The following is a 27244-nucleotide window of genomic DNA, read 5'->3' on the forward strand; positions in this document are numbered from 1 at the left end:
GAAAATATCTCACATTAATGGGTTGGAAGACCTAACATTGCTAGGATGACAGTACTCCCCAAATTGATCTAAAGGTTTAACACATTCCCTGTCAGATTTCCAGATGACTTCTCCGTAGAAATTTACGAGAGGATACTAAATTGAGATAGAATTGCAAGAGAGCCAAAATAGTCTCTCTCTCTCAATCTCTCTCTCTCTCTCACGCACACACACACACACACACACTCACACACCCAATCTTGAAAAAGAACAGGAGGACTCACACTTTCTCATTTCTTTTTTTTTTTTTTTTTTTTTTTTTTGAGACGGAGTCCCCCTCTGTTGCCCAAGCTGGAGTGCAGTGGCCGGATCTCAGCTCACTGCAAGCTCCGCCTCCCGGGTTCCCGCCATTCTCCTGCCTCAGCCTCCCCACCAGCTGGGACTACAGGCACCAGCCACCTCGCCCGGCTAGTTTTTTGCATTTTTTTAGTAGAGACGGGGTTTCACCCTGTTAGCCAGGATGGTCTCGATCTCCTGACCTCGTGATCCGCCCGTCTCGGCCTCCCAAAGTGCTGGGATTACAGGCTTGAGCCACCGCGCCCGGCCCACTTTCCCATTTCAAAAGTGACTACAAGGCAAGGGTAATCAAGACAGTGCGGTACTGACATAAAGACAGATGTATATAGAAATCGAATAGATTTGAAAGTCCAAAAAATGAACTCACACATCAATGGTCAACTGATCTTTTGACAGGGGTGCCAGTACCATTCGACAGAAAAAGAACAGTCTCTTTAACAAATGTGCCGGGACAACGGGATAGTCACAAACATAAGAATGAATTTGGACGCTTACATTACACCATATAAAAAAGTTAACTCAAAATGCATCAATACACAAATGTAGGAGCTAAAATTATAAAAGTCTTAGAAGAAAACATGAGAGAAAACCTCATGACCTTGGATTTGATAATATTTTAGATAGGACACCAAAAGCATGGGCAATTAAAAAAATGATAACTTGAACTTTATCAAAATGTGTGCTTCAAAGAACACATCAAAAAGGTGAAAAGACAACAGAATAAGAAAAAATATTTGCAAATTATATATGTAATAAGGGAATATCTTGTTTACAGAATATATAAAAACTTACCACTCAGAAATAACAAAACAACCCAATTTAAAAGTAAAACAAATGATCTCAATAGATGTTTCCCCACGTAAGTTATGCAAGTGGCCAATAAGCACATGAAAATATGCCCAATATCATTAGCCATCAGGGAAATACAAATCAAGTCTACAATGAGATATAATTGTACACTCACTAGAACAGCTGGAATCTAAAAATCGGATTACAACATGTGATAAAGAGGTTATAGAGAGATCACAACCCTCATACACTGCTGGCAGGAAATGCAGTCACTTTGGAAAACGGCAAAATAGTCTAGCAGTTCCTTACTCAAACAGTCATATATAGATTTACCGTAACACACAGAAACTTTATTCCTAGTTATATTTTCAAGAGAAATTAAAACATATGTCCACGCAATAACTTATAAACAAATACTTATAACAGCAAAAATGTAGAAGCAACCTACATGTCTTCCAACTGACAAATCAATAAACAAAATGGGGCATATCCTTGTGAAGGGTTATTACTTTGCCCTTAAAAGAATGAAGTACTGATAGATGCTTCAATATGAATGAACCTTCAAAATATTACGCTAAGTGAAAGAAGTCAGTCAAAAAAGACCACATATTTTATGATATTTATATGAAATGTCTAGAATAGGTAAATCTATAGATACTGAAAGTAGATTAATGGTTGCTTAAGGCAAGGGGTGATGGGGTAGACGCATTAGGGTTTCTTTCTGAGGGGATGAAAATGTCTTTTTTCTAACTTTAAGTTCTAGGATACATGTGCAGAATGTGCAAGTTTATTACATAGTTATACATGTGCCATGGTGGCTTGTTGCACCTATCAGCCCGTCATCTAGGTTTTAAGCCCCACATGCATTAGGTATTTGTCCTAATGCTCTACCTCCCCTTGTCTCCCATCCCACAACAGGCTCCAGTGTGTGGTGTTCCCCTCCCTGTGTCCATGTGTTTTCATTGTTCAACTCCCACTTATGAGAAAGAACATGCAGTGTTTGGTTTTCTGTTCCTGTGTTAGTTCGCTGAGAACAATGGCTTCGTTTCATCCATGTCCCTGCAAAGGATATAAACTCATTCTTTTTTATGGCTGTGTAGTATTCCATGGTGTATATGTGCCACATTTCCTTCGTCCAGTCTATCATTGATGGGCATTTGGGTTGGTTCCAAGTCTTTGCTATTGTAAATAGTGCTGCAATTGATGTTTTCATATATCTGTGAACATACTACAAACCATGAGATTTTACACTTTAAATGAGTTAATTGTATAGTATATGAATTTTATATAAATTAAAATGTTGTAAAAAGTTGATAGAATTTCACATTTTACCATCAACCTACAAATTAGCAAATTAAACTGGCATTTTGCCAAGAGCTTACTGTGTGGCCAAAAGGTGGTTGACTCTCCAGAGATTTTGTCCTTCTTCAAAAATATAATGGCCACGTTGATCTCTTAAAGTATAGTGAGAAATAGCCATTTAGCAAGTGTGTATTGATAAGTGGCTTGTGTCCAGTACCATTCTGGAGGGAATACTCTTATAGTTAGGATATTTTTTCCCTCTAAAACTCCTGTTGAAATTTCATTACCAGTGTGGAGGTTTGGGAAGGTGGGGTCCAGTGGGAGGTGACTGGGTCGTGGGAGTGAACCCTTCATGAATAGATTAATGTTTCCTCTTGAGTGGGAGTGGACTCTCACTATTAGTTCTTAGGAGAGTTGGTTGTTAAATGGAGCCTGCCACTCCCTCATCTCTCTTGCTACCCCTCTCCCCATGTGGTCTCTGCACACACTGGCTCTCCCTTCACCTTGATCTATGAATGGAAGCAGCCTGAGGCTTTCAACAGATGCTCAGTCTTCCAGTCTGCAGAACTGTGAGCCAAATAAACCTCTTTTCTTTATAAATGATGCTGCCTCAGGTATTCCTTGATAGCAACACTAAACAGACTAAGACAAGTATAGAAGTTGAAAATGAGGCTATCTAGCAATTGCTAAAAATTTTATCAATGCCCCTTGTACTTTAAAAAGTATAAAATAAATTATTAGTAAATTACATTTTGTGATAACACACAGGAAAAAGAAAACATAACTGAAAATTGCTATGCATTTTAACAATATTAATCATAATTTCCATATAATCATGAAAGAACTTTCAGGAAGACATGAGGCTGGATAAGGCAAGTAAATTGGGTAAAGCAAACACTTGCTGCATATATGCTGTAGTAAAAAATGTATCTAAAAACTCATGTGTGAATAAACTAATACTTAAAAACAGATGGTAAATTTAAATGCTATACTACCATAAATCCAGAAATATCACTGGGTGGGTAGTGTGGAAAAAATGTTTTGGTCTAAGTATACAATATATTCTTTCTGCAGGAGTCACTGTGGTAATGTTTTAATAAAAATATTTTAAATATGTATGGGGGTATTTTTGAGCCTTTGCAATTCTAGTATGATCAGTGGAAAAAAAGTTTCAAGTTCCACTGAGAAGAACTGAATACTGGCTTTTTCATCAAAGAGGCTCCTTCAGGGTTTAATATACAGCAATTTTTGCCAGTGGAAGGAAATGTCAGGTTCTTTATACACTTATCTTGAGCCTTCACTTTGTATTCATTAATGTTGGCCTCTCAAACAACTCTCTTAAGTCTCACTCACAGAAATATAAGAGCTATCATTGTTATATCATTTTAAAACATTAAGAAATAAGTGAAAAAAATTGAAAAACCATAGAATTTAAAGATGAATTTGAATTCTAGGTAACCACACATACATTTCTTGTCCTTAGAGCTTAATTTACAGATTTGCAAAATGAGGCTAATACTCTGCTTCTACATCACAAAGCTGTTATTATGAAAATGAAATCAAATAAAAAAGTTAGGTAAGAAAGTAATGCAGCATATAATAAACCTGATCTCTTGGGAACCAATTAGTTTCTTTGTTTCTTTGTTTGTTAATTCATATTTAAATAAATAAATAAATAAGAGTAGTGGTTCCAAAGTACATAGAGGAAAGCCAGGGCTAACTTTGGAATCTTCAAAATACAAATGAATTAAGTAAATAATGTTTGCATGTGAAATGCTTTCTTTGAAGCCAGAAAGTAATATTTCACCGTTGTTCATTTTAACTGTTCTTTATGGTATACAAATCACATTAAAGTTTATGTGTAAACTTCACACATTACAGTGGCGGGGGCATGCAATGAATGCTCTTTTGCTCTTTGGGGCTACAAGGTAAGAATGAAGGGAAAGATACAAAATGATCAGTTCATTACATTTGGGTTGAGAAGGACAGAAAGAAAAAAGAAGAACTGACTCTATTAAGTGGGTGCTATAATATCCCATCACTACATTTTCAGTTGCTCAACACAACAAACATTTCTTTCTTACTCATACCAAGCCCAGTGTGGACTGGCAAGCAGGTCACCTTTGACACAGTCATTCATAGACCCAGGTACCTTCCATTTTCCAAAACCACCATTCTGGGAGGCTTCAGAGTCTTCTGGTGGCAGACAAAGAAAAAGAGAGAGGAGGGTTATAAGAAGCTTTCATGGGCAGGGTGCGGTGGCTCAAGCCTGTAATCCCAGCACTTTGGGAGGCCGAGACGGGTGGATCACGAGGTCAGGAGATCGAGACCATCCTGGCCTACACGGTGAAACCCCGTCTCGACTAAAAAATACAAAAAACTAGCCGGGCGAGATGGCGGGCGTCTGTAGTCCCAGCTACTCGGGAGGCTGAGGCAGGAGAATGGCGGGAACCCGGGAGGCGGAGCTTGCAGCGAGCTGAGATCCTGCCACTGCACTCCAGCCTGGGCGACAGAGGGAGACTCCGTCTCAAAAAAAAAAAAAAAAAAAAGAAGCTTTCATGAACAAGAATGGAGGAACACATGTCTTCCACATATTCCTGTGGCCACACCTAACTACAAAAGAAGCTGCCAAAGTAGCCTGGCCTTTACACCACAAAGAGGAGGCAGGGGCTTTTCATAACCTTACACCAGTCTGCCATACTTGCTATAGCATAATTTCATAATGTAACCAAAAAGTTCAGGGATAGTACTGGTTTTGCTGGCCATAGAAGTGACTTGACTCAGGATAAACATGGTCCCATAGCTGAGTTTCTGTTTCCCTCTCATTGTATTTTTTCTCAAAGTCCATTTGCTGACAAGACGGTTAATAACAATTCTAGATGTGCACTCCCTTACCCCAACACACACACACATGTTCAAATAAAGGTGCTGAGCATAAGTACCATTGGACCGAACTAAACTATATCCCTGCCCCTGAAACATTTTCTGTGAACACAGGAATAAGATGTGATGATTGGCCTTGGTCCTGTGCTCCCGGTGAGACAACTCCAAAATACATGAAGACTGAGAGTCATTCCCCAGAGAAAATTCATAATATTGTCACTGGTAATAGGATAAATGGAGGCCATACAGGAAAAATAGATGTGTACTATACCTAATCCTTTGCCCTACTATTTTGATTGATAGTGATGAAGATGAAAATAAGGAAGAGAGGAATACATGGCAGCAATTTACAGGAGTAGGGGCCAGGCTCATGGTTACTGGAAAGGTTGCTTGGGAACCAAGGCAGTATCAGGACCCTGTTATCTCGCTGAACCTTTGCAGAGCCTTGGGGTGCTGCAGTATTAAAATGATTTAGTTGTTCTCTATGCATTTCCCCTTTATTCCTGCTACCAAATTCCTAACTCTGTCACATGTTCTGACCTATCAAGAGAGAGCATCTCCTTAGTCCAACAGTAAGCACAGTCTTCCATGAGTAGAGACTACCATCCCCTGGTCCCCTGGTCCATTCAGTTCACACTGATGACCACAGTGGGCTACTTTCAGGTCCTTCCTGAGCAGACAACCCAGAGGCAGCAACTCTAGGAAAATACCTTGGAAGGTGGTTTCCCAGCTGGGGCTTAGCTTGTCCAGCATCCATCTTGTCTGGGAGTTCTTCTGCTGGGGAGAGTCTTTTCTATATTTAGCAAAGTTAGGGTGAATGCCTATGAAGTTTACAAGCATTGTTTTCTTGGGAAACAATGCTCACCTTGGTCAGGGAGGTTATTTATTCAAGCAAAATTATTTGATGATAGTGAAGATTTGATTGAAACGAGTCTCAATCTGTATGGTATAAAGAAAGACTTTCTCAGCTATGAGCAAATAGATAAGCTGTGCAGGATTTTATAACTGAAAAGAATCTTCCTGCCTCATGTAAATGTCTGAAGAAGTCAAAGGACACATTCTGCAAAATGCAATTCACTAACTGGTGCCAGAACCTGTTGGAACTCAGAACTCAGAGCTCCAATGCAGATCTTTTTTGCTTCTATGTCATGGATAATTTGTCTGGTTGACCAGCTGTTTTAGGGAAAACTCCTCTTTTAGCCATTGTTCTTTCAATCCAGGTATCAGAAATAGGGTGAGGGCGAAGGGAGCATGACCTGAAGTGGAGAAAAGCAGCCCTTGTGTCTGCCTATCAGTACCTCTCTCTTCCTGCTCACCCAGAGATGTTCTCCATCCACTTGGGCAGTCAGGAGATTAACGTCACATTAATCTCCATTTATACCCACAGGAAGCAGAGGCAATAAAGGCTTAAATTTAGGCAAGAAAAATAAAAACTAATGATTAGCAGAAAAATAAAAACTAAGGATACTTACGGTCAATTAAAAGAAATAAAAAAAACCATTAAGAAACCAAATTAAAATGAAAATTTGAGGACTTTCATTTCATAGAATCATCATACTGAAAAAAACATGAGCGATATTGTTGTCCAAAATCTTTGTCCAAAATCTTTGGACAACATTATTGGACCTCATTATAACGAGGTCACTTTCTCAAAACTACTTTTAATTTCTCTCTCTCTCTCTCACACACACACACACACACGCACACATACACACAGAGAAAGGGAGAGTTCATTTTAAAGTCATAGTATTTCTTACTGTTTTGTGCTTTTTTACAATTTTCTGCTAAAGGTCACTATGCATTTACATTTAGAGATGGCTTCAGTTTCAATTTGGCATAACATGATATTTGATCCTTACATTGCTCAAATTACTGGGCACAAAGTGTTTAAAAAGAAATGCCATAAATTGCATCTTCAGGGAGAATATTTAGCAGCATTAAGTAGAAAGAACAAGATTTCTTTCCAACCTAGAAATCTAATTTTGAGTTAATTTCACAATCAGGAAGTAACTTTTCAAATCTGGACTTAAGGTATGAAATTTAACCCTTTGTCTAGGCAAGAAAGGACCCCCACCAATTCACAAATGAAGAAGGGTATTTTCTGAAGTACACCAGCAGGCTTAACTTTCCTCCTCTCTTACACAGCATCTATAGAGGAGCAGCCTCACTCCCAGGTGTAAAGCTCCCCAGGTGGTTCTCATGATCAGCAAAGCATGAGAAATGCCAAATGAGAACACCCTAACCACAGAAGCAGACCTATTTACATGCATCAGAAATAATTACTTAAAACGATAATTAATGCTTTCATAATCATTAAAGGATGAGATTGGATACACGTTATTCAAAAGTGTATATGTTCTAGGGAAAAAGTTAAATGTATGCAATGGAAGTCTAAATCCAAAGAGCTAAGCTTAGATCCTTGCTGCTCCAAGTGTCGACTGCAAAGGAGCAGCACCGGCGTCAACGGGGAGCTTGTTAGAAATGCAGGTCGGGCGCGGTGGCTCAAGCCTGTAATCCCAGCACTTTGGGAGGCCGAGACGGGCGTATCACGAGGTCAGGAGATCGAGACCATCCTGGCTAACACAGTGAAACCCCGTCTCTACTAGAAATACAAAAAACTAGCCGGGCGAGGTGGCGGGCGCCTGTAGTCCCAGCTACTCTGGAGGCTGAGGCAGGAGAATGGCGTAAACCCGGGAGGCGGAGCTTGCAGTGAGCTGAGATCTGGCCACTGCACCCCAGCCTGGGCGACAGAGCAAGACTCCATCTCAAAAAAAAAAAAAAAAAAAAAAATGCAGGTCCACCCAGACCTATTGAACCAGAATCGGCATTATAACAAAATCCCCAGGCCATCTGCATGGGTAGAGACTTTTAAGGAGTCTGATGACAGCAATTCTTTACCTTGGCCACACATTAGCATCGCCTGAGGCATTCCTCAAAGTGCCAATTCCAGTTTCCCACCCAGAGCAATCGCATCAGACTTTACATGTGGAGCCCCATCCCACCGGTATTTTTAAACAAATAGCTATTTTTGTCCTGTAATTTATATTTATGTTACAGAGGAGAAGGTTTTTCCCTACTTTATGTAGGCAACCCAGCAAAGACCTTCTTCCACATATTTGAAAATGGAGTTCATTGCGATTCTTTATTACCCGTGTGTGGGACAAGCCCCGTGTACACAGCTTGACCAGCACCTCTCACTGTGGAAGGTAATTTAGTTGGAGTCTGTCTCTTCAGTTTCACCCAGGGATAAGAAATGTTTTTCATTTTTTTTTTAACATATGGAGTTATTAAGCTAATACTTACATATAATTCTGTCTCAAATCTTAGATCATTAGTGATTTTTTGTTTAATTTAGAGAGACAGAAAAGAACCCGGTAAATATTTCATTTATACCTCAATTTTTCCTGATAATCATAAATGAGTACAGCTTTAAAAATAAAAATTGGCCATAAATAGGATTTTCTGAGTTCCAGAGCCTTCTAAAACTCAAGTTCAGTTAATGTGTTCAAACTCATAGAAGAGAATGTTCAATGTATCAATTCAAATTTTCCAGGCGCAGATGGGGTGGTAAGAGGGCAGTTTCAGTGGCATTAAACATGGGCATCTCTATGAGACATTAATCTCTATACTTTTCTCCTTCTAAACTCCCCATTTGATGACTGCTAATTCTGAGAAGAGGATTTACTTTTGTTTTGGAAGATTTCTCCTAGTATTACCTGCTGAATGACCCTAGCACTCCCCCCTCTCCACTTGAGATTATAAGGAAACCAAAAGACAAACAAAAAATTGTCATCCCATTTTAAAATAGCATAACCTCATCATATCTACTTACACTTGTTTGGACGAACGGAGGCAAGATGGTGCACTTCCGGGTTCTTCTTCACCACCAACTCTTCCGGAGCCGCGAAAATACAGCCGGCGCCTGGGACGGTGCAGATCAACTGGGCATGCGCCAGGTGACGTCAATCCAAAGAGACCAAGATTTACCTGGTCGCACCTGTGGAACGCCCCCCTACACGCTCGTTCCCCGCCTATTGCCCTCCCACTCCTAGAAAAGCGCTCGCCGCCAGGGTCCCACACGGCCTTCCTGAGTCTCTCACTCCCGTCGGGATGTCGGGACTGCAGGAACTCTGTCCGAGAGCCCCCACCGGGGGACTCTGCTGGCCTTCTTTGCCGGAGGCCGACAGATCTCTCGCGCCCCACCTACTTCCCTGAAGCTAGGTGACCAAAATAAATTTGCAGTTTTGCTCCTGGCTTTTGCCTACTCGCTGGTTCTTTTGTGCTCGCTCGGCTGGTCTTAGAAAAACAAATCAACACTCATCCAATAAGCTACAATGTCCAGAATGTATTTACATACATCACCATATTACAATAGCTTCTGCATCATTTTTTTTTAATTTATACATAGGGAAACCAAAATAATTTTAATATTTCACATACACACATATTGATTTGGAGATTACTTATCCTTGAATCACTGCTCTCAAATTATTGAAGATTCAAAGTTATTCTCAAGTTCTAAAAGTGACTTGGGAGCGCCTACTAAGCAGATGGTCATGCAGAATGGTCAGGCATGGAATCACTAAAACATAACACAGCCTCCTTACTCAGTAAGTGGAGAGTTCACTTGCTGAGGGAAAAAAAAAAAAAACCATTAACTGTGAAACAGCAAAATGGAATGACCTGTATAGTAGCACAGAGAGTAATTCAAATAATGAAAGTTTTAGGACATGAAATGATGGACAAAAGGAAAGGGAACCCTTCAGTGGGAGATGGGGTCCAAATCTTTACTTCTTTGCTTTACCCCATGGTGAATCTTGGGTCTTGCTGCACTCAAATGGGACAGGAGGGACTTGCTTAACATCTCCAAAGACCCCTCCAGGGCTAAAATCAACCATTTGGGGTGAGCAGACTTCATGTTCTGTGTGGGACCTGGGCTGCTCACTGCAGATGAAAAGGATTTGGATACTAAAATAACCCAGAAGAAGAGGCTTGAGAAGCATCTGGTAATTCGTAATGCAACAGAAATTTCAATCCTGACATCCTCACTCTAACACTTCTCTGAGTCATAATAGTCCTCTTCAGTTAACGTAGCTTGAAGTCGATTAACTGCAGATCCTAATTCTGAGTGCTTTTGGTTCAAAGTGCACTTGTGTGCTGCATAAATTTCCTCACCACCATTTACTGGTATCACAGTACTTACCACATGGCATTCCAATTATCTGTGAGCACATCTGAATGCAGAACTAAACTACAAGGGTAGGGGCTATTTTTATGTTTCTATTTTTGTTGTTGCTGTTTAGTGAGTCTTCGCAATTCCCTCTGAATTTAGTCCAGGGCCTCATGTCTCATAGACACTAAATAAATGATTGCAGAGTCTGACCCATTACTAAACAGAATCAAGGAGAAGCAAGGTGCAGAGCAATGCTCATCCAGGGACTCCCGTAAGACCCCTGCCAGCTGGGCTGTCTCTCTCTCTCGCATTTTTTTCCCCAACCTCAGGGGAATGAGCAGTGGAGGAGGAGTCCAAGGAAAACTAGATACACAGGGAGGGTTGTGCATTGTTCATTTAGACCAGTGGTTGCAAAATGACAGCCTGAAAGACGAGTCCAGCCCAGAGCAGTTTTGGGTTTGGCCACACCCCAGCAGTGTTGTGCAAGTAACCACAAGCCCCACCCGGCTCTGTTGTGCTTCCTTGCAGCCACACTGGTGTTAGGTTACCAGCCCTGCCTCTGAAACCATTTGAGTTTATAACTCTAGATCTAGAAAGATATCAGAACCAAGGAAAAAAAAAATAGACAAAACATGTGTCTGCTAATGGTTTGGACGGAAAATTTATTTATTTGGAGGCTTTTAAAACATGTTTAAGCAAATACAATATGGTTCTAAAACCAAAATCAGGTGGTTTCTCTGTGGCTCTTGCCGCATCTAACTGCCAAGATATGAAATTTGGTTACCAGATTCTAAGAAGTGATTTTGAGTCTCCATGATTCTGAGACTTCTAAAAAATAATTGGGGGAATAGTCATGGGTCCTCTTTCACTTGTTCTTTGGTTTTCACGCCTTATTTTCTCTTGGATTAAAATGAATTTTTATAATAAGCATTGGCAAAGATGGGAATACCTCTTCTCCACATAAACACAATATAGACACTCCATTCAGATTCTTTCTTTGAAAATTCACCACTTTTATTGTGACCTGTGCAAAGTTTTTGAACCTCTTTGAGTCTTGGTTTCTGCATTTGTCAAGTAGGTGTAATGTCAAGATGCCTCGTGCAGTTTTCTTGAGAGTTAGAGCACTAACACTTACAGTGTTTGCTCTGTTGCAAGCCCTTGTGTAAGTGTCATAAATGCATTAGCTCATTTAAGTTTTTGGTAACTCTAGGGATTAGATACTATCATTATCACTCCATTTTATAGATGCGGAGACTCAGGTGCAGGGAACTTGGGAAAATTGCCCAGTTTATGCCTACTGAGTGGTTGACTCAAGGATCAAATTGAGGCAGTGAGAGTCCAAACCCCACACTCTCACCCTCTCTGTTCTCTCTCCACGAGGAAACGTGCCTTGTACCTATGAAGCATTCACCAGTGATCGGTTCTTCCTTCTCTCCAACTTCTCCCTGATATCGTCATCTGACATGATAGTGCATTAGAAATTGGATGGAAGATTTTACATTTCTAAAACAATGTAAAAATATCATATGTGATGTTCCACAAAGGCAAGATATCCAAAAAGATTATAGAATCACTTCTAAATTTTATTTCAAATGTTGGGCACAGCTACAATTATTTCTGTACCTTTTTATCCAAGATCAGATTTTCATTCATCAATATCACCAATACAGCAAAACTGGTGTTTTAGCTACATAGGTCAAGAGAATTCATTTACTTCTTAGTAGACTGCCTCATTTATTTCGTATTTTTGAATCCTGAAATACTCTGATGATGTAACTACAAGTAACAGAAAATTTTGTCTTACACGCCCAAACTTATTTTTATGTTTATTATTTTATATTTTTTAGAGACAAGATATTGCTCCATTACCCATGCTGTAGTGCAGTGGTACAATCAGAGTTGACTTCAGCCTTGAACTCCTGGCACAAGTGGTCTTCCTACCTCAGCCTGCTGAGTAGCTGGGACTACACTTGCTCCATGTGCTACTTTTTTTTTTTTCTTGTAGAGACAGGGTCTTGCTATCTTGGCCAGGCTGCTCTCAAACTTCTGGCCTTAAGCAATCCTCCCACCTCGGCCTCCCAAAGTGCTGGAATTACAGATGTGCGCTACTATGCCCAGTCCTTATTTTTAAAATTAAAACTTTTTCTGCAGAAAATGTAGTGGTCGGTATTATAAATGATCTTTTCACAGATGGGGAGATTAATGCTAATTGTTTAACCCATTCTTGAGAGATGAAGCTAGTCATGTATGCTGAGCTATGCAACAACACAGAATTGTGCCAAAGCCTGCCAAGAAGTGCATAACCATTCTTATCTTAAATAGACATGCAGCTTCTCAGTCTTTTGTCATTTGCTTTGGGGGGTTTGTAAAAAATATTTGGGGAAATAGTCTTTGGTCCTCTTTCGCATGTTTTTTGGTTTTCTCTTAAAATTATGTCATAAGCTATCTATTCTTGCTTTGTTAATGCACTTGCTTCTCTCAGACATGCATGCCCAACCAGGCCTTCTTATGACAGCTATACTGAGAAATCTAATGAGCAGCTCAGAATTTGGTGTTGGTTGTAACAGTAAATAAGTATAGAGTAGGGCCTAAGGGGTGCTTTAATAGGTGAGTTGCATACACTTTCATGCATATAATGCACTTTCAGATAGCTCATAGTCTCATATTCAAATAGTTCATATTCTCATGAGTTGCACACGCTTTCATGCACAGTTTCAGATAGCTCATATTTTCACAAGGTTATTTGGCTTGCTTTAAGATTCTTCCTAGTGTTTTAGACAGGTAAGACTGCCAGGTGAGTGACTGCTAGCTAAAAGAAGATTTACTGTATTGTCTTGACTATCAATGTGCTCAAAAGGGTATAATCATTTTGTAGTAGCTCCATTTACTTGTTATATAGGCTAAATGCTCTATTGCAATTATCCTTCAAAACATGTGACTACATCTGATGACTGGTCTAGACAAGTGACATTGATGGGTGTAATTCTGTCAGTCACAATCATCTTTCTGAAAGTGATGGAAGACATGAATTGTGGACTCCAACAGGACTCCTGAGCTTTCAGTGGTCCTGATCCTTTGACTGAAAGCTCTTAGTTTTGCTTGGAAAAGCTCTTTGCTTGGAAAGAGAGCTGGCTCAGTGTCAGAGACAAGCTAAAAATGGCTGGGCCTTAACAGGTAATTTCAGTGAGTTATAATGAAAAGCCGCCAGTGCCTGAGTGTCTGTTGACATAACTGAGATGACAAGATGATAAACACTGAAGTGAGGAGCTTGTTGTCATGTTAGGAATGGATTCAATTAAAAAGACGTTATCAAATTAAAAGGATTACAGAAGATCTGGTGTGTTCCCGAAAGCCTGCTAGGGACATTAATCACAGGAGTGACTGAGACCTGGTCCCCACATGAAGACACTCTTGGAACATGGCCACGGTGGCTCTTGAGGTGCTGAATCTCTGGGATATTTTAAAAATTAGGCCGCGTTTTTATTGCCAAGTCATCAAAAATTAGCCGTAGGCAATTGATGCTTAAGCAAAGAATATTCCCCTTCTTGACATTTCTAGATAATGGGTAAGAATTTGCTTTATGAAACTATTGTTAGGAAATCTGATTTATTTTTTCTTGATTGCTCTTAAAACTCCACCCTGTTGCCTGGTTACCTTCTCTGTCCTCCAAGGAGGAGGGTGGCCAGCAGAGCCGGGACATTTTTCCTGGCAATGACGTTTTAATGCTCAGGCTATTTGTCAGCTCCTAGAATTTCGTCCTTCACTCTGCCCATTTTTCTTTTCAGCTCCTTAAAGAGGTATGACAAGAATCTTAAAAGAGGTCAAAGTTAGAACAGATTCTGAATTAGTGATATTGTTTCCAGTAGAGGAAGTCCTTGAAAAGGGTGAGTCAAATAGCACATATACCTCTTCATAATATAATGCCTACAACGGAGGCCTGGAAATCCTACTTGGTGGGTTGTCATGGACACGTGTAATATATTGCTTAGGGGTCAAGATTTCAAAAAAAACAAATTCGGTATCAGGTTGAAGAGCTCATATTCTTGGAAAACTTTATGAAAAGGCAGGCAACTAGAAAGATGCTTCTATAACCAAGAAAAACATGAATCAGGGAGAGTGGCCAATGTGTTTCTTGGTGTGAAATTAGATTATTTGGCTAAGAGTGCTGGTGTGATGATGATCTGAAAATTTGAATGATAACATTTGATACATGATTCATTTGTTCCTTTTTCCATTTATTTAACACTTACCAAGCATCTAATGGGTCCCAAGCATGTGTTAGATACTGAAGAATCACCAACAAGTAAGCCTCTTCTCCACCCTCAAGGAGCTTAGAATCAAAATGGTGAGGTGCAGAAGGTAGTTTTTCCACATAGTGGTTGGGCAGAAAAATGTTCAAGAGTTACAACATCACCAAAGAGGAAGCCAGCAGTTCTGCTGGGTGAAGACCCACAGAAGGCTCTGCATGCTCAGCTGTCAGGCAAGACCAAGTGTTCATCAACTTGCAAGGATTCTGCATATTTATCAGATGTGTGGACAAAAGTTGCAGAATGTCTGCTGGAAAAGTAGGTACTGACAGGATTGCTGTTAAGTTTACCAGATTTTAAGGGGCACAACTTGATGTATTGTGGTGGAGAACTGCAGAATGTTTCAAAGCACAGGAAGGAAAGGTTCAGGTTTCAATTGTAAAGGTCAGTCTGATGGCAGAGGAAAGCATGGATTGAGGAAGGGTAGGGCGTGGGCGTGGGGCTAGCGGTCCTCCGTCAGGATGGAGAAGGAAGATATGATTGAGACTCTGACCAATGGAGTGAAGACGGGGCCAGGGATTTCTGAATTAAAAGTGACGTACTTAACAATTAATGAGACATGGGGGAAGTGGAAAGACAGACACCTAGGAGATCTGGGTGTAAATTTGAGTGTAAAAAAACAATATTAATTGATGCAAGAAAGGGGGAATAAAAGCGACTGAAACAATTTACAGTGTCGAATACTCACTAGTGTCAGACTTCATGTTAACCCCTTTGCATGAATTGTTTTGTCTATACAATAACCCCAAGGAAGAAGGCACTATTGAGATTTGCATTTTAAGAGAAGAAAATTAAGACTTAGAAAAGTTAAGCAATTCTCCCAAATCATATAATTATTAAATGACAGAAACAGCAATAAATAAATCCCTGCCTCACTCAGACCTGTGGTTCTACAAAGTCGTAGAGATTGGTCATTCAGAATTGATCCTTCCTTTCTTCTGCCTCTCCTCAATGGAATTCAGTTCCATTCTCCTCAATAGAATCCAAAGTTTTAAAGGAAAAGATCTGGATCCTCTCTATTTCAAATATCCTCTGTTATCCTTTAGGAGCCTTACACGTAGTAGGTATGAAATGAAAGTTTGTATTTGGGATATAATAAACTTTGGGCCTAAAGCTGGTGACAGCAGTGCTATAGAATGTCATGTCATTGTGTGTTGATATCTTTCCCTTGAATTTTTTATTCATTCATGATTGTACTGTCCTCGAGCAAAGCATGATGCAAACAATGACTGAGTTACTGAGGAGCTTGAATAGGCCACGAACTTCCAAGGGATTGGAAGGAGCACAGGTGGGTTTTTATGCCTCTGTCTCTGAGACCCAACCCCAGCCCTAAATCCCAGATGCTGGGTCTGGACCTAGGAGATCCCCACTGCCATTGGCGGCTCTTCTCTGTGAGCTTCTGTCAGTGTGGGGCTAAGAGGAGGGGCGGCGGTGGAGCAGGGACCTGATCTTTTCTTTCTGCTTCATGCTCTCCTCCACATCACCCCAGGAAGCCTTCTTCCCCAGGCAGCACGAGGGCTCATTTCAATTTCTGCTTTTCCAACACCCCAAAAATCAGCCGCAATGCACCACCTACGGGGTCAGTGAGTGCTCCCTCCCAGCAGTTGGGGGCCCAGCTGCACGTGACATCTTGCCCAGGCTTCCTTCAACCTCTGCAGCCCTAAAGGTGCCAGCTGCTCCCTGAAGTTGTTAGTATGCTCTGTGCTGACTCGGTATCCCCTTCTGCCTTCGTGGTCCTTCAATACCTGTTCAGCCACTTCCTTCTATTACAATTCTCTCTGTTAAAATAGCTGGCATCATTCCCATTTTCCCGAGTATACCACGACTGAGAGAGACCAGAAGGGATATTTCTCCCCTGATGGCTGATGGAAACTTTGCAGGCCTCTAGCAGAAAATTCTCATAATCTGGAGGCAACTCTCTGACCTGATGCAGTAACTGCCCTTGAGTTAAGGTGAGGTGAGGTAAGGTGAGCCTGAGCATCAACAAGGCGGTAACTATAAACAAAGGAAGGCACCACCACTGGGGTCAGAAAGGGCTGCCTCTGTGGCTACTCCCTCCTGGGGAATTTAACTGACCTACTGTGTGAACATCAGACAAGAATAAAAGAACAACTGAATTTGATAACTTGCCCTCTTCTTCCATGGTATACTCTTCCTTCCTTCCTTTCTTTTCTTTCTTTCTTTCTCTTTCTTTCTTTCTTTTTTGAGATAGGATCTTGCTCTGTCACCCAGGCTGAAGTACAGTGGCTGACCTCAGCTCACTGCAAGTCATCCTCCCACCTCAGCCTCCCCAGTAGCTGGAACTACAGTCAGGTCACCATGTTCAGCTAATATTTTTACATTTTTTGCAGAGACAAGGTTTCATCATGTTGCACAGGCTGGTCTTGAACTCCTAGGCTCAAGTGATCCTCTTGCGTTGGCCTCCCAAAGTGCATGGTAGATTATTTTACGCATTAGCTATTCAACTCCCTCTTAAGTGATCTAATAGAAATGGTGCCTTAAAATTATTTCTAAGTCAAGCACTCCTACTCTAGAGAGATTGTGTAAGCATAGCTATTATTATTGGTTTTCTTAAATGTAATTATTTTCTATGATCTTCAATATCTCCCTCTAAAAGACAGAAACCTCCCTGGTCCACAACATTAGAGCGCATCCTCGCAGTGTTTAATGATTATCTGCTTTGTTTCAGCTAATCAGTAGTTTTTACTGTGTTTGGCACCAGCTGAAAAATGGCAAGCCAGAAAAAACTACTGTTTAAATGCCAGCAGAATCCCCCAACGGGTTGTTAGCTTAAAAAAAGAAAATTACCTTTGGTCCTTCTCCATATCGTTGAGCATTTGAGTCGCTTCCTCAGAACCTCTAAAGGCACCATCCTAAGTGTTGTTAAAGAAGAGTAAGTGGAAGAGAGGGAAGGAGATGGAAATCACTCAGGTTTGGCTGCGTTGGCACACAAAGATGGCTAAAGGGAATCACGTGACTTGCATCATCATCACTAGCTGAGTAAGTCAGGCTACAGCCCAATTATCGCATGCAAGTTAAAGGGTAATCTATCTGTCCTCTTACTATGCTTATGAACCAATTCAGAAAGATGAACTAATTTGCCCAATATTACACATCTAGTTGGAAACAGGGCTAGGCCTAGAATTCAGATCTGTGACATCCAAGGACACCTTCTACTCACTTATAGTTCATCCCTCACATTGAATTTAGGGTTTTTTAAATTAATTAGAACAAAAAACAGCATTTCTTTTCGGCAAAGGAACTGATGGAATATATTTTAGGCTTTGCAGCCATACCGTCTGCATTAGTCCATTTTTGCACAGCTATAAAGAAATAACTGAGACTGGATAATTTATTTTTTAAAAAAGAAGTTAATTGGCTCACAATTCTGCAGGAATGTACAAGAAGCGTATCAGCATCTGCTTCTGGGGAAGCCTCAAGAAATTTACAATCATGGTGAAAGGTGAAGGGGAAGCAGGCAGGTCTTACATGGCAGAGCAGGAGCGAGAGAGAAGGGGGAGGTGCCACACACTTTTAAACAGTCAGACCTTGTGACAACTCACTCACTTACTATCATGAATACAGTAGCAAGGGAATGGAGTTAAACCATTCACGAGAAACCGCCCCCCTTATACCTCCCACCAGCTCCCACCTCCAGCACTGGGGATTACATTTCAACATGAGATTTGGGTGGGGACACAGATCCAAATCATATCACTGTCTTTAGCTACTCAAATGTGCCATGGTAACATGAAAGCAGCCATAACATGAAAACACACCAAACAAATGAGCATGGGTGTGCTTCAGTGAAATTTTACTTAGTTTCAAAAACAGACCGTGGGTGAGATTTTGCCCACAGAGTGTTATTTGCTGACCCCTGAGTTAGGTCACAACAGCAAAGAGACCTCAATAGCCCACCTTAAGGAAGTCGGAGTTCATGTCTCTCACACTTACAGAATCTCAGTAGAGAGTTCAGAGCTGATAGAACAATTTGGTGGTGTCAGGAACGCAGGAAAAATTATTCTTCTTGCTGGCAAGTCTTAATGTAAGACCCTCAACTCATTTTCCCAGATATCTGCTCTAGTTCCATTTATCAGCTTTGAATTTCAGCCAGTAAGGACGAGAATGCAAGGAAATGGGGGACAGACCAATTTTCTTTAACAGTGAAGTCAGAAGTTGTTCACATTGCTTTTCTCCACACATGGCTGGTCACTCATCAATCACAGGGCCACCTCTAGCTAAAAGAAAAGTTGGAGATGTGCAGATTTTGGACAGCCAAGAGCACTTCTATGTTCTAGTGCCAGAAGAAGAAAGATAAAAAAAGATGAAATAGATAAGCAGTGATTTTTCCCTCAGCAGATATTTTATTTACTAACAAATATCTTAGAGAATGTGTCAGATAAACCTGCTATTTTTTTAGTCAAATAAAAACCAATATGCTAGCATTGCCTTTAAAAATAGCTGCTTCAATACCACTTTACCCTCTTTAAAAGGAAGTGTTGCTTTCCAGTGAGTAAGTGTAGGCTGTAGAGTAAAACGAATCTGGTTTTGTTCCACTATTCGTTAAATATTAGGGAACCCTCAGTTTTCTTATCTGTAAAATGGGGCATCAGTAAATCAGGATTAAAAGAGAAGATGTATGTAGAAGTCCTGGTTCACAGAAGGACATCAGTTAATCAATAAACATTAGTTCCCCTCCATCTTTATTATAAAACAGGGAATTAAGTGGCATGTCAGTATATGACAAGCTAAACATGATCTAACTCTCAATGTATGACTGTATGACTCAGTTTTTAATGGACTAATATCATCAGCACATAAGGCAGCCACACCACCCTCAAAAGTAACATAGTACAGAAAAAAGAACTGCCTTGGACTTCTGGGAACGTGTGTTTATCTTCTGACTTTCTGACTCACCTACCAGAGGATTTGAGAACTAGAATTATGTACTTGGCATTCTTCAGGTCATTTTAAGGTTTCAGATTCCAATGCCTCACCAAGAAGCATTTCAATTCTATTTTTAATAAACTGAAAAGTGAGACTTTCTTAATATCTTTTTATAAGTCTCTACATATATAATGACTCTCATCACAGCCCTTGGAATTTTTATTTGTAAAATGAATCAAGGGCACTTTCTTATCATAACTTCTTGTTGTACATGCTTGAATTAGGTACACAAATTGAGAAGCTTCATTTGGTCAAAATTTTAATCTCACATCACCAAGCATTAATCTTAGGGAAGCAATTAAAGAAATTCATCCCAAACTCTCTTGATGGCCCTGACTGGACAGAGATCTTGGGTCTCCACTCCAGCTAATCAACATTCCACTGAGACAGCATTTTCATTTCTCCAGAACATGAATCACTGAAAGAAAAAAGCCATTGATATAACTCATACCCTGGCCCAACCTTTATCCCCTTTCTTGCAGCTCAGACAGCTAGTTATTGATTTTCAGGCTTCCCACAGTCAGCAGCTAAAGCTAGTTTGTCAGGAAAGGTGAAAGAGGTAGGCAGGGCATAGGATTTATTTTGGAATTGATGCCCTGTGAGCAAAGTCTAAGTGGGAGTCAGACAGGTTAATGTGAGCAGAGAAGCATCCTGGAAGGAGGTGGCAGTGTGAACAGAAATGAGAAGGCACAGGACTAATGGCATGTGCAGAGAGCTGCAGCATGCTCTTGCAGGGCAGAGTCCCAGGGAGGCGGCAAGAGGAGCAGGAGAGGAACACGGTGTCAGACAAGCAACCTATCCCAGAGCTTCATTTTTTAGGCAATCAGACCAACAGAGGGAAACGAATGTGATCAGGTCTGGCTTCCAAATGCATCATTGTGCAGCTGCATCAAGGTCAGTCTGAGTGGGCAGAGGCTGAGCTCAGGTCAGGAGGTCAGTGCGCAGTTGTTGTGAGAGATGATGGAGATCTCAGTTGGGTCCCAGCCATCACTGTGGAGAAGATAGGGCAGATTCAATCATCATTTCAGAGGTCACAGCAGTGGGGCCTACCTGATTACAGAGGAGACAGAGAAATAGACAGGAGGGGCCAGAGGAAGAGGGAAGAGGGAATTCATCTGAGAGAGGTGTGCCTGGAGAGCAGAATGGCACAAGGATGGGCTCTAGGGAAGGCCACAGGTGAAGGGATGAGTCATCCCAGAAGAAAAGAAACCCCTGCTTCTCACGGGGAACAGAGAGCATTGCCAGGTGAGGGGACTTTTCAGGTTAAACACAACAATCCCCTTGTCTGTCTAGCCTTTATACACTCACCCTGTGGGGTGCTATCACCCAGTTTCTATAAAGCAAGCCTGCCTTTCATGCTTTGCCCCCTTCCTACAAGTCCACCTTCCCTTTCACTTCTCTACCTTGTTATGATGTGGCAGGAGACCTGCACCAGAAGCCAACCAGATGCAACTGCCCAATCTTGGACTTCCCAGCCTGTAGAGCCATGAGCCAAAATAAATGTATTTTCTTTATAAATTACTCAGTCTCAGGTACTCTGCAATAGCAACAGAAAGAAACTGAGATAGATGCCTACTGAGAAAGCAGTCTATGATTTCAGATAGTATCATAAGTACTATGTTCTGAATATGACCCCCAACTTCATATGTTGAAACTTAATCCTCAAAATGAGAGTATTAGCAAGTCAGGCATTTAGGAGGTGATTAAGTCATGAAGATGGAGCCCTCAATGGGAATTAGTGAGTTCATAAAAAGGTTGAAGGGAACTAGCATTGGTTCTTTTCATCCTTTCCTCCGTGTGAGGATCTAGCATTTCTACTCTCTGGAGGGAAGAGCAACAACATGCCATCTTGAAAGCAGAGAGATCGGGTCCTCAGCAGACACTGAACCTGCCAACACCTTGATCTTGAACTTCGTGGCTTCCAGAACTGGAAGAAAATAAATTTATGTTTGTTATAAATTACTCATTTTTTTATATAACAGCAGAAATGGACTAAGAGAATAAACATTATAAAAATAATAAGTGCCCTAAAAAAGCTTAGTCACCTCCTTGGCAGTGGACAACAAGAGAGTACATCCTGAATCATCCTCAAGTTTGTGTCCCAGATATGTAGCCAATTTTGTCTTACCTATTTTCCCATATAAGTAGGGAAACAAACCCTATTACCTAAATATGCCAACAAACCCCATTACCAAAAATATTTTAACAAACCCCATTACCAAAAATATTCCAACAAACTCCATTACCTAAAATATTCTGAGTTTGCAACATTCCAGTCATGATATTGGCTTTCTTAATTACAATTCCCATTGTCTCCCAGCTATGATAGATTCACTAACTTTCCTAGAGTGAAAAACACCTCACCTGGTTTCTCACTCTCAAATTGTTCTTCTTTGGAGTCCTCACACGTCTCTTCAATGTGACCTGGATACTTGATCCTCTGCCAGGAGACAGACTCTTACTCTAGGCTGCTCCTGCATCAAAAAAAAAAAAAAAAATAGTATTCAAAGTAAGATTTACAGATCTCTAAGACACCAATTATTTTACTTCCAAACATCTGTAATACCCAGAGTCACTCTGTTGGTTTAATTAGGAAGCCATCTACCTACTAAACTTTGGAGAAGCAAGAGATCCCCAAAATTATCATTCACATCCATCTTCTTTAATGCCTAGAATTTTTTTGGCAACTAGTTATTCTGAGTTAAGAACTTTGTGCAGTGGAAAGAACAATATAATCAGAGTCAGGGGAACTTGGGTCCAGAGCTTAAATTCACCACATTAATAACCATATGACCTTAGAAATAGTATTTAACATTGTTGAACTTCAGATTCCCAGTGTGTAAACTGGGAGTTTGACCCTTTCTTCCACAGACTACTTATAGGGTAGAGGGACTAGTAAAACTAGCGCTACATGTCATCTGTTACACAAGGCAGGCTTTCACACACCATCTCCAGAACTTTCCCTAAAGCTGATGGTGGTTACCTTAAGCACATACTGTTATACTTGAATACAATTTTCATAGGTAGATATATATGTTACAGAACTATGAGGACATTATATTACAACTATTTTTTAAACTTCACTGTCTGCTTTTGAATGTGACAACATAATTTATATTAGTGGGAGTATGTCTCATTTATGAAAATACTTTCCTGGCCTTTAGGTTATGTAAAGATCTTAAGTAACCAAACCCAAACCAAGTGTGCAAGGAACTTAAAGGAAACGAAAGACAGAGAAAGAAGGAGAGAGAGACCACACTGAGGAATTACTTTACAGAGCAAGTTTTCCTTGGGGTAGGGAGGACATATCACTGTAGAGATTTTATTTTGGTCTTAAATTTTTTTTTTCTTTCTTCCCCTGGTAGATGCAAAAATGTGTTATGAGGGACCTGGGACTAGGGAATGAGTAAAACCTGGAGAAGAGGGCTCTGTTCCAAGCAGGAAGAAGTCCAAGCAATGGGGTATAGGGCCAAAGCAGAAGTAGCCATTGGGGAACTCCCAGAGAAATGGCATGGTCAACAGTTAATAAGGTTTTTGGTTTTGTTTGTTTGTTTTTTTAAATGGTCAACAGATACTAAGTTCAGGGGGTTTTGTTTTTAATTCTTTTACTTAAGAGCTTTGTAAACTATTATAGTTTCTCAGTTTTGTCAAGCAGAATGAGGGGGTGACTTGTGTCCATGCTAGAGATGGGGTAGTGAGAAAACACATCTTTCTTTCCTGCCAGACACCCTTGGGGACCCTGGAAAAGACCAGAGCAATTAAAGACAAGCAAGAGTGAGGCATAAGTGAAGTCTGGAGTTTATGTCCAGAAGGAAACCCAACAAAATGTATCTGCAGAAGGTGAAACCTGTGGGTTCTCAAAACCTCAGTATTCTCAGAAAATCAAGGGAAGAGAGCCCAACAAAAGCAGAGAATTTCTGCAGCTGCATACACAGCTCAGATGTTCTACTGAACCTGAGTCTATCACGAGACACTGACGTCCAGCAAACCCAGAGGCACTTTTCAAATCCTCACAGGTGGAAGTCCTGTTGCATAGACAAGGTAATACGATGCAGGATGTAGTGAAAAACAAAAGCTGGCTGTAGCCTGTGTGTACTGAGTAAGTAGTTTAAATTAAGGACTCAATTTCATCAATTGTAAGCACTTGTGAAGTTGTCATGAGAGACAGACATGGTATTTGTAAGGTAGTTGGACATATTTAGTAAACGGTGCCATTGCCAGGTGTCTACAGACATGCATGCCCCATATCAACTGCAGCTAATGGCAATTCAACGAGGCATAAATGGAAAATTTACTTTCAGATACCCTGTGTTTGAAACACAGCCTTCTTCAGGACAGTGGCTGCCACACCTACATTGAATTGAGAGCCTTAGACTCCATAAGCATTCAATATTAAATAGCAAAGCTCTTTCCACACTACCTAGCAATTTATTTCTGGGTTAATATAAGGTGATAGTTTCAACCTATAAATCCCATTAAGCTTGAATCCCAGTTACTTCAAGATAATGCATAAGAAACGAGGTTGTCATGGCAATTCAGATCCGAGACTCACACCCAATCCTAGACACTAGATCTGGTGCTCAGGAGACAGTATGTTTTCCGTGCTTTATTTCTAATACTGGAATTCTCTTCTTCTTCCAGCATCCAAAACCCTACTGATGTAGTCTCTGTGAGCCTGAGATTGTCTTTTTAGATTAGCCAAATAGTGCTCTCGGACGGTAATCAGAAATACAATGTAAAACTTTTTATATTGAGAAATTTCATATTGGAAAATTCTGTGTATCTAAAACCTTTCAGTAATGACTGTCTTTTAATCTAATACATAGTTTGAGGTAAATATAGGGATAATTTTCAAGCACATTTTCCTGGACAAATGTGTGATCCCAAACTCTGAGCTGTTCTAAATAAAACCCTTTCATTATCTAGTTCAAGGCTATATTTTCAACATTCAGCAAATAAAACATACCTCTCACATTTGAGAACTCTGTCACCAAATTTAACTCAGACACATTTTTCAGATTCCTCTTTCTGACATGATTACTTATACTATTGAAATGTACACATATGTCTTAAACTATTTGAATTGTGACTTCTGTACAAATAAGAAGACTACTTTATCATGAGACCTTCCAGAAAGGTTAGAGGTTCTAAATTGTTTACCCTGTTGGCCAAGAATGTGAGAGCACAAGAATTATATGCTTTTACATGCCATTCTAGCTATTTCCAGTACCCTTTTTTGACAGTTTTGCTTTTTTCATGCATTTATTGTTTTCAAAGAGCAAAGGTCTTTAAATGCAGGAACAGAGCTCTCAGCTTTTAGATTGGCAGACCTCAGGGTTTGTCCACTGACATGGGGGCAGAAGCACCATAATTGCTGGTTGGTCCTGACATTTTCTTGATCTTTCTGTTTTGAAACACCACTTGCTACTTTATCTAAGAAAATGCTACTTCATAAGGAATACATTATTAATATTTCCAAGGGTATAAAATGACCTTCAGTCCTATTGACATGTTCTCATATATATTGTCTGCACTTAAAATAAAAAAGCATTAGGCTCTGGGAGCATTTTTATAAAGACAAGCTGAGAAAGAGAAACATTAAAAATGTGTTTGCATGATGACAAACATCATCTAGAAAGTGTTCTTGAAAAGAAGAATTAACGATATTCAAAATAACAATATTTAAAGGTACTTCTATTCTCTCTGTGGTACAGATGAGAAGACTGGAATTCTGGAGTGTTCTGAGGATTTCCAAATCCACAAAGGCAATATATCACAAGCCATAATTAAACATTCTTTGGTTGTGTTCATTTATTTACTAAATGAAACTAATACATGCCAGATAATTCAGCCTCTTTGCAGAGACCAGATTCATTGTCCCACTCTTTAAGTTCCTAACTTCTTAGACAGACAAATGTGTTACCTAATAAGTTGCCATACTATGCAATAAATGCTACAAAAGAACACCATTGATGTTCTGGAAGAGGCTAGAGAAAGCTTCCAGGAGGGCTTATTATCTCATCTGGGGTGGGGGGTGTTGGGGCTTTTGGTGTCTCTGTATTATCTTTACCTATGGTTTCTTTCTTCTGAAGACTTTTTAAATTTCTATTCACACAAAGTAAATATAAGATGGTTTTGTTTTTTCTTAAACCCATCAACTCTTCTGGAACCCAACAGACTTTACCCATCTACTCTCTATAAATTAAATGTCTCTTATTTTTCAACAAATATATAAAACCTGATTTGTTCAAAGGGATGCAGGTCTTTCCCAGTGTCCCCTCCCTGTAGGCCCGCCAGTCTTTGCTCAGGATTTCTGGGGAGCAGGGCTCTCAGAGCTTCCTTCCAACTTGGGACATGGTTGCCAGGCTCCTCTGCCTGTGGAGAAACATCAGTCCTTTCAGAGTGAACTTTATTTCTGGAGATGGACAAAGTCTGTCGGGGCAAAGAAAGACGAATGAAGGAAATGACTGAGCGCAAAACTGCCACGTGTGGTCTAAAGTGAGGTGCCCCTCCACAGTAGCAAGTTCAGTGTTCTGTAGGTTTTTGGAAAATGCCTCTTTGGAATTCTGCAAGATAAACAACAACAGTGTTAGGCAGATTGCTGAAATGAGGACCTTACCTCTTTGAAGACTAATTAATGTCTAGAGGTTAAGAAAATGCCACCACCTCTTCACTTAGCCTGCACACTTGGTATCAGCAACTTGACTTCCCCACTAAAAACCAACAATTTATAAATTAATTTACCAAAAATATCAGCGACAGACTCCCAGAGAGAGAAGAGAACACAAAGAGAGACAGAAACAGACACAGAGTCAGAGAGAACCACTCCAAATATTCAGATTTCCTTCCAGGACACATTTCAGTAGGGTATGTATGTCTTTGCTTTCCTTTAATGTAGGAAGAAGAAATCTAACCATTTGTGTGTGTGTGTGTCTATTTATTTTTCTCTCTCCCTACACTCAAGTTAGAGTAGTCTTCCTAAAATACAGGCAGACACACTGACATCTTGAGAACTCTACAGTTGTCTCATCTGCTTCCCAAGAAAGTACTAAGTCTTCAATGTGGCCACTGGGTCCTCACTGTCAAGCCCCACACTGGCCAGCCTGCCACCCATTTTAAAGCCAAAAATCTGCCACCCTTTAGTAAACGTAACATATTATTTCAAACCTTTGCCTATGCGGGATGTTTTTGCTTGGAATGTCCTCTCATACATTTTCTTGCACCTAAGACCTCTTGCATTTTAATGCCCCAGGTCACATGCCCCCCTCTTACTCTGTCCATGAGTTTTCCTTTGTCTGAATTACTAGCTCAACACATCTGTAGCACAGTGTTCTTCTCACTATTTAACATGTTTTTTCCAAGCAGCCTTGCACTTTACTTAGATGTTTTCATGCCTGATTTTCCCTACAGCATCAGAGCACGTCTTATCTCTGAGATCTAGCTCAAACAGTGCTTAGCAGTAATGAAAGTTAATCGAATTAAATTAGATGTATAATGTTGTGTTGTT

The sequence above is a fragment of the Piliocolobus tephrosceles genome, chromosome 15 (genome assembly GCF_002776525.5).
Source record: "Piliocolobus tephrosceles isolate RC106 chromosome 15, ASM277652v3, whole genome shotgun sequence".
Lineage (NCBI taxonomy): Eukaryota > Metazoa > Chordata > Mammalia > Primates > Cercopithecidae > Piliocolobus > Piliocolobus tephrosceles.